A 9,980-nucleotide genomic window follows, 5' to 3' on the forward strand; every position below is an offset into this window, starting at 1 on the left:
TGTTCTTGGTCACATAATAACCCACAATTACCAGACCTCTTATGCTTTCAGGGAGCCCCATGACTAGTTGTAAGCAATATTCAAGACAGAGGTATTCCATATGTCACTCCAACTATTTCTCTGCCTTGGTACCAAGCATGGAAATCCTGAATTTAAACGGTGAAACCTACCCTAGAGTGTCACCTGATGTATAGCATACAATAGAACTTTATTTGTTAAGCTACTGAGATTCAGGGTTTGTTATTATTGAAGCCAAATTTAACCTATGAAGACTATTGCAGAGTCTGAACTATAACCATCAATACAGAATTCATTTTATTAATTTTATTTTATAAAGAAAAATGTGTCACAATAAAGCCATTAATTTGAATTTCTGTTTTCTATTTTTGCTTTTATTTGATTTACAAAATTTGAAAAAACAAGTATTGTTTTATTTTTGTAGTTCTAGTAATCTGCAAGTAAAAGAGTCTCAGTTATATGTTTAAGGAATGTTGTCATAGTGCTAATTTAATCCTGCACCACAAAATTTCAGAAATATTTTGATTTTTTAATAAGGGTGCACATATTACTGAAATTTGACAAGCACTGTTTTTAAGTATGAATTCATTGATTTTAAAGACCTGAAGTATATTCTAAACAGTGTCACTTACTAGCTGTGTGGACTAGGATATAATTCATAATATTTTGAAGCCCCAATTTTCTTTGCTGTAAGATCAATATATCAATATCTTTCTTCTGTCAGACTTACGAGCATTAAGTGTGATATTTTGATGTATCACAATGCATATGCATAGTAAATGCCCCATGAAAATAAAATAAAATAATGTTTATTAGCTTACTTCTGTCTTGTTTCCAATATGTTTTAATAAGTTTTTTAAGATTTATAAGAAAGAGGTTTTATTTTTTATTTTGTGTTTTACATTTTTATTATATTTATACTGTTCAGTACAGAGCTCATGTAGATAAACCTTTGCTATCTTTTTAAAAATGTATATTACACTTAATTTAATTATTACTTACTTCCCTGCAAACACATGGTACAATCACTACCATTTTCCTTATAACACAGCAGCTAAGTGCGCTGAGGACACTTGCCCAGGTTTGGGGTCTCCCAGCTTTTTCTCTAGTCCGTTTCCTCAAACCCTTATGTTTGGTACCAAGACTAAAAATATATATATAAAATCCATACTCATGTGACAGCCAATGAATGACTTCTCAAGGTAACAAGAGCCATTCATTGAACACCATATAGGTGATAGAAATAAAATGTTCTGAGCCAAAGGAATGTCCCTGTCCTTGTGAAACTTATTATGGACAGACAGAGACAGGTAATTCAGAGACTCTCATACAAATATGAAATTATAACTGTGATAAATACTACTAAGTAATACTTCTAAGGAGAGGTGTATGCGGCTAAAAAGAGCTTACGTCTGGAGGAAACTCATTGTCAGAGCAGTCAAGTCAGAAGAGGTAGCAATTCACCTAAGGAGGCATGAGCATGAGTTGCCTGAAGGACTGGTGGACAAAGGTAGAGGATTTCAGGAGGAGAAGATAACACTATCCAAAGCCCTGTGGTGGGAAGAAGCATTTGGATACAGAAATGAATGGAGACCAGTGTGACTCAAAGTGGAAATGACAAGGGAAAGAGAAGTGTGTCGTGAGACTGGAGGAATAGGCAGGGTTTTTTCTATAGGCAACATTACAGGGTCTTGCGTTTATCCCAAGAGCACTGGGAAGTGATTGGCATGTTTTAAACGAGGTAGAAAAAGTCAGCACAATTTGATTATTTTGTGTTATTGTTGTTTGCTTTTTGTTTGGTAGTTTTGTTTTGTTTTGTTTTTTGTTGTTTATTTTTTTCTTTACTGAGGATGTAACAGAGATTACAGGGACTAATATGGATGCAGGTGAGCAAATACAGCAGCTACAGCTATAGTCCAGGAAAGAGATGATGGCATCCTGGACTAGGGTGGTGGTGAGGGAGATGGAGAGAATAGGATATTCAAAATAGTTTAATGGGAAAATTGACAGAACTTTGTGATGGGGAGAAAGATGTCAAAGATAACACCTAGGGACTTCCCTGGTGGCGCAGTGGTTAAGAATACACCTGCCAATGCAGGGGGCACAGGTTCAATCCCTGGTCTGGGAAGATCCCACATGCTGCAGAACAACTAAGCCAGTGTGCCACAACTACTGAAGCCCACGGGCCTAGAGCCTGTGCTGAGAAGCCACCACACTGAGAAGCCTGAGCACTGAAATGAAAAAGTAGCCCCTGCTTGCCACAACTAGAGAAAGCCCATGCACAGCAATGAAGACCCTACACAGCCAAAAATAAATAAATAATAACAAAAAATCTTTAAAAAAAAAAGATAATGCCTAGATTTCTGGTTTGTATGTGTTTGTGTGTGATTGAATACCTAATGGTACACTTGCCAACTTAGAGAATGCTAGAACAGAAGAGAATGAAAGGAAAGATCTCAGATTAAATTTTAGACATGTTGAGTTTGAAATGCCTAAGACAGCCAAAGAAAAACATTAAGTAGACATATGGACATACATTGTGGTGTTGGAGATATATTTGTCATGATAACTAAAAGCAGGGATTTGGATGAGATTGCCTGGGTATGAGATTTTCAGAGAAAAGTCCAGTGGACCAAAGTCTAAGATGTGAAGAACCCCGATATTTAAGATCCAGGGAGAGGGTGTGAAACTACAAAAATCAGTATATAAAGCTACTGAAATGAAAGGTTCCATTAAGAAAGAAATGGTCAACAGAAGTCAAGTAAGATGAGCGATGAAATGTAACCATTTGGACTTATGGGCGCAAATATATCTATCAGTGATCTAAGAGAAACTTTTTTATTTGAATAACGGGAATGGAAGACAGGTTGAGGTGGGTGAAGGGGGGAGCAGGAAGTGAAGAAGTGAAGGGCAAGCATAAGCAATTCTTTATTGAAATTTAATGGAAAATATAAGAAAAGGACCAGAATTTGAGTATCTAAAGGACCAGAATTTGAGTATCTAACATTTAAATACAGGTTCTGGGGCAGCTCTGTGTGTGTGTGTGTGTGTGTGTGTGCGCACGCACGCGTGCGTGTGCATGTGTGTGTGTGTGTTTTCTGAAATAAAAATTGTCTATTTCTAAATTAATTGCATCTTACATAATAGGTATATTCTTCAAAAGTGAATGTGAATCTAAATTTTGTTAAAATGTTTTAGATACAATAGGAAAATCAGGAATAATCTTTTGATGAATCACTGATTACTTTTGAGCAGTGTACCACTCACATTTATGGCTAATGGAGAACTCTGTATTTTTGCTTGTTTAGCTTCTTTAAATCAACCACATCCTTCCACGTTCATGTGCACTCGACATTCAGTCTCACAAATGTTTATAACTTTTAGTGCTACCTCCAAAATTCTGGTATCTGAATTTATTTGTTATTAAATTTTAACCCAATTCTATTATTGATTAGTGTAATGCTTTCACATCCCAGATAAGGGCTAATCAAATAATATTTTTAAGTTAAGAAAAGGAAGACTTGGATGTCTTGGAAAACCATAGAGATATAATTGAACTTCACTGCTGAAAGTAGTGTAAAGGTATTAACTATTATTAATATCCTTATACTTAATCTTCCTACACACATTTTCTTAATGGTTTTTAATATTGAAACAAAAAGAATCCAATTTCTCACCCTAGAAACAGGCATGTAATCATGAACTACAACAGAGAAATATGCTCAACTCTTAATAATGAAAAAGAATTTAATGGCTAAATAAGTCAAACCTTACATGTAGAATTTTGAAGACAGACCTAAAAGAAAGCCACAGATTCATGTGATAGTGGTAAAATATTACCCATCAATAGAAACTGATACATGGGTACAAATTAGTTCTTGCTTATGAAAACCTGAAATCTCCTATAACTGCTACTCGTCATCCCCAGGGTAACAAAATAAGTCTGCCTGTATCTCACTTATTGATTGCCTTTTTGAATATTTTTAAGCCAGGATTATTTTGCCCCATGCCTTGTATTCTATTTCTCTCAACTAAATACCCATGCCTTCTTTAAACAGATCTTCCAGTCTTCTCTACCTCTTGATCATTCATCTTCTGACATATTCCAAGCTGCTTTTATTCCAACTGAAATGTGATGCTCAGAATCTAATTTAGTAGTCTATTAATTAATTAATAATCATTTCCATAAACATTTATTGAGCACTTTATAGCAACTATCCAGGCACTGGGGATAGCAAAAAAAGGAAAGGGAAAATCCCTTCCCCATCAGCTTACATACCACAGGGCATTTTTAAATTTTCAATCAGAAAAGGAGTTGACCATCTTCAACTCCTTTTCTAATCATTTCTCAGAGTAGTTCCTCAACCATATAGATAGGTTTACTTGGGCTCCTTTTAATGTATTTTTGCCCCATTCCCCAGTTTTTCCTTCATGCAGGAATAGAATATGGAAAAAGGAAAGATGATGGTAGGGAGTATACTAACTAGCTCTTATTTCCACTTAAACTACTTTTATGAGAATATAGCTCACATAGGCTTGTGAGTATAGGCTAAGTATGAGGTTGACAGTAAAGGGTTCCCACTACCCCGCCCCAAGAACTTAGGCAACAGGAAAGTAAGATTACGTTCTGAAAATCAAACCATACAATCAACATATAGTATATGGAGTGGACAAATACTTAAAGTAATGGAAAGACTGGGCCTAAAGATAGCAAACTTGTTTCCTGATTGAGCATATTAACAATTTAAAGAAAAATTATATCAATCCAAAGGGGCACATAAGGATTGTTGTCCATCTTAAAAGCAAAGCAAGAATCACATATGTTTCCTCAAGCATTATGCTAGACAGAGAGCATCTTCTAAGGTTGCTATAAATTCTTTATACAGATCTCCTTACAGGTGCATCATTATTATGGAGAAGAATACCTCAGCTTTTAGAACTGCAAGAATTATACATTCAAATCTCATAGCTAATTCACTTTGTAGTTCTGGGAGTTTGCTGAGATCTCATCTGTTATGTTGTTCCTGATTAGTCTGCAATAAATAATCATTTGGCTTTCTAGGCATTAGTCAACATCTTGAGTCCCATCTACTCTGAGAAACTAGAGTTCACCTCCCCGAAACCTCAAGGTCAAGGAAGAGCCAAATCAGGTCTGGAGCCCTATCTGCACCCATTATTGGTGGCCAATATTTCAACAGATTGCAACCCTCTACTTTACTATGTGCCCAAACCCATTTCATTAAAAAAGACCCAAGTCCTCCATCTCTGTCCAGACCCTCACCAATGACCATCACCATCCTCACAGTTTTTGTGCCCCACCAACAGAAAACTTTGCTCAAGAGTTCTATTCAGTTCTTGCATGTTCTTTCCTCTTGAGACAGGGTGTCTAAAGTCCCTAAATGCTCTTCAGTAGGGCTTGCATGTCCAGAGTGCAGTAACTTATTCACAGACACCGAATCAGTAAAGGCAGGGTAAAGGGCACTGTTCTTTAATGTTCTTTCTGCTCTCTTCCTAAGCCCTCTTTCTACCTTCTACTTTGTCCTTTATTTTTTGAGTTGTCACTTCACTGTTTTCCCTTCTCTTCTCCAGAGCTTCTTTCATCTAGACTCTTCAGTATTATCCAAGAAAGCAGTTCATCCACTATGATCCAGAAAAGAGAATTTTCTTTCAGTAGCCTTAAATATTGGACACTGTAAGTTAGGATGGGTTGGGGTGAGGGGAGGATGATCTTTGGAGTGTGAAAGAAAGAAAACAGGTCAGGCGATACACAGAAAACCATCAGATTAACACTTAGATTTAAATGAGGCACAAAAAGAAACAATTGGCTCTAGATAAGTAAATACGCAAAAATACATCTTACTTTCTGAGTAAACCCCACTCACACTTGCATATTGAGCTAACTACATGTCCCAGTTTACTTAAAAGATTCCCAGTGTCTGCTTCTGTTTCTCTGCCCCTTTCACTCTAATTACCAGCCCACTTTCACTCTCAAAAGTGTCCCTTTGGGTCTATTGCATGCACAGTCGTGTTTATCACACTTGGAATCAATATGGAGTGTTTGTTTCTGGATTTATTCATTGTTGGTGATTTGTTCGTGTGGTTTTTTGTTTAACCTGGTGCTTGTTTAGCATGCTGTTTGTGTCCTCTCTGAACACACCTAATTGTTGGAAGTGTGGTTCTCCCCACATTTAAGAAATTTCTTTGGATCATTCTTAATTATTTACCTGCCGTATTCACTAATGGCACTGGATAAATCTCTTGTCATTTTGCACTAGTTAAAATTAAGAATAAACAGTGACAACATTTGAACTTCTACTGTTGAATTTTAGCTCTCATTCAGTTAAAAGATTCTTTAAAAAAACAGGTGAGCAATTCTGAATTTTAAACACAAACAATCATTTTCTCTGTTGAGTAATTAATGCTTAATTACATAATTGCTTCATCACATGGCTCTGATCAAATAATTATATGTGGCTTTTAAGCAAGCTTTCTGTGCTCTGAGAGGTTCACGTACATGATTCATTTGCTCAGAATTTTTTTCTTAAAGGAAAGATTATCTACTAGATGCTTTTTTTAATACTAATTAACTATGAGGGTGACAAAAATTAGCTGCACTACAGTTATATTAAAACATCTGTTGGCCGTACTGTCTTATCAGTGCTTTCTATTCAAGACTACTGTCTCCCCAGTCACTGCTGTGCAGGTGTGAACATGTTACATCAGTTCATATGTAACTGCAGTGTGAGCAGAAGTGGATGCCCCATTTGTGATTTTCACGAAAGAAGATCAGTGTGCAGTGATTCATTTTTTGTGGTCTGAGGGTGTACCTGGTGCCGTTATTTATCAGAGACTTTGTATGCAGTATGGAGAAAGTGTTTTGTTGCAAAGAAGTGTGTATTAATGCATAGAGAAGTTCAAGGAAGGCCGCACAAGTGTTAGACTTCAAGAAGGAGCTGGAGACCTGGCTTCTGATGAAGAAGTGAAGATAGGGTGCATTTGTGGCTTGCAGCTCAGCCTAAAATATTTTTTAACTAGGGAATATGAAAGCTTGTTGACAGATGGACAAAGTGTATTGGAAAGCAAGGAGATTATGTCAAAAAATGATATATTTTTTTTCTAAAAGTTAATTAAATTCTACAGCCAGAATGCAGATAATTTTTGACTCTCTCTCGTATATACTTAAATGCACATTTGATAACTGGTTCATTGCTTTTTAAAAATTCTCCATCCTTCTCTATACCACATACTTTGCAATGTGCCTTTGCAGATTTTCCCATCGAGAGGTAGAACCCATGTTCTCATTTCTTGAATTTTGGCTGGATTTGTGACCTGTTTTCTCTGATAGAATATGGCAGAAGTCATTTGCCAGACCTAAGCTTGAGCTTCAAGGGAACTTTCTTACCTGTATTTATTCTCGGAATTCTGCTCAGCTACCACACTGAGAACAAGTACAGGCTAACCTGAGGAGCTAAACCATCCTTGTCACCCCTGTGGACAGTCAGTTAAATGCCAGGCATGTGAAGGAGATCATCTAGAAAACCATGATCTCCAAAACTACATTAGTAAACTCACCGTACATCAAATGAGCCTGGTTAAGATCAGTAAAACTACCTAGTTGACTCATAAACTACTGAGTAATAATAAATGCTTATTGTAATAAGACATTAAGTTTTGGAATAGATTGTTACAAACAGATGGCTGATACAATACCTCTTGGATTTCTTACTTCAATAAACAGAAAACATTTCAAAATAATATGAATAATATAATTTCTAATTACTTGCTAAACAACTCAATCTGAGTATCCAAGAGGCACCTCAATTAAAGGTGTCTGAAAATAAGTTATTATGTTACTCCCAAACCTTGTATTTTCTCCAAATTGTATGCTATTATGTTTAATCACTGTACTTAAGCTAAGAAAATTTATTGATTATTTCTTTCTTCATTTGCTAGTTTCCCCCATTCACTTATTTACTCTAGCCAATGGATTCTCTATTTAAACATTAATCAAATATACTTCCAACTATTCATTCACACAGCCGTGGCTGTAATTCCGAATTATACCATCTCTCTTGAATTAATTGCCTCTTCTTGAGTGTCTCACTCTACAAATCAATTCTACCAGAGTTGTTTTCTTTGTTTCTATGACACACACCTAGTTCTATGCTTTCTTTTCTTAAAAAATGTTCCATGTAAAATGTAATACTTTGTTTCAAAAGTATATTCTTCCTTATTTTCTGTGTGGTAAAAACACAAAGTTCCCCCACTAAAGATAAAATAATATTCATTGCAGTCCTATTAGCTTTTTATTTTCAAATGTGTTATCAGGGTAGTAAATTTATAGGCCATTAAAAAAAATCTCCTTTTTACTTTGACATGTTAAAAACCAATAGGAATCACATTAACAAATTACATGGGTTGAGCCAAACTCAGTTTTCTTTGTGCTGGTTGCAGAGATTGGAGTTCATATGCCTTTGCACATCCAATAGCAAATCCCATTATTCACATTTCCATTCTCATCCCGGACACACCATCCCTCCTAAATTGTCTTCATACCTTTACTCAAGATGCTACTTATGCATCAAATGTCCTCATTTGCCATTGGAAAAATTCAGTTTATCCTATGAAACATAGCTTCAAGGACACCATCTCAGTGACACTGTGTCTGATATTGTAGTCAGAAGTAACCCTCCATTTGTATGTTCTCATAGCACTTTTAGCTAATATTAATATAGTACTTAATCCATTGTAGGAAGTTGTATTTGGTTTGTCCTTCCTACTTGACTGGGAGCTCCTTAAAGGCAAATGATGGTATAATTTTCATATTTATATCCTTAGAATCTAATGAAGTGCCTAGTAGTAGATATAAGTGACAGTCTATCTATATGTCAACACCAACATATTTTATGTAGTTTTAGAACCTTTTCTCATTGATTCTTAGCGCGTGTCTCTACACAGGAATTATAACAGGCAGTTCATGAGCAAACTGTGGCATTTAAATTTGTTTTCATATCCACATTATATTTTAGCATAAGATCAATATTCATAGAGGCATTGCTATCCCTAGTTTATAAATAAACTTGGAGAAGTAAAGAAACTTGGAGTTGATGAAAGTTACAAAGGTCCTTTAATTCTATAACTTGGTATCTTTTAACTGGACTAGAATGTGTTAGAATTAAGAAGAACAATTTTATCACAACATAGCATGAGTTAAATCCCTGACGTATTCAACTAACTTCAGAGTTCATATAAACTGAAAGGTTAAAAGTATGCATGAATATTTTAAGGTGAAATTTTCCCAGCATAGGCTTATTAAACTGCTATGTTTTCCCACATATAAGTTCCCTGTGATTCTAGTGTCTTGCTAACCTAAAATATCACTGCTTGTAAAACAATTTGTAATATGAATAACTGTGACAATTGCAAATTATTTCATATTTTACAAAACATGCGATGAGTGGAAAAACACTTGATTTTAAATACAACAATAAAACTTTAGTTTGAATTTCTCTGAAAGAACTTCTTCAGATGTTCTATGAATGGCCATCTCTACTGCATAGCTATCATCCTCATTTCCTCGAAGATATTTTCTTTGCTCTCTTAAATTTGTTTTCCTCTGTCAAGTTAAACATTCAAATGCATAAGGCAGGCATTTGTCTCCTTTTCTGATTCTGCAATACCAGTACTTTCTTTCCAGACAATGAAAAGTAAATAAGTATAATGCTAATAACATGTACCAATGAAAGCAATGATGATATTGACAGTAAATTGACAGTAAGAAAACACTATCTTTATATGAAAGCTGTCATGTGAATTTAGGGTGAAATAAGATCTGTATTCATTTAAAAAAGATTTCTGTCACCTTTTAAATTGTTTTATTTTATTGTGGTAAGAACACTGAACATGGGACCTATCCTCTTAAGAAATGTTCCAGTGTATGAAACATTCTTGTTGACTATAGG

Source organism: Hippopotamus amphibius, chromosome 14 (assembly GCF_030028045.1).
Source record: "Hippopotamus amphibius kiboko isolate mHipAmp2 chromosome 14, mHipAmp2.hap2, whole genome shotgun sequence".
NCBI lineage: Eukaryota > Metazoa > Chordata > Mammalia > Artiodactyla > Hippopotamidae > Hippopotamus > Hippopotamus amphibius.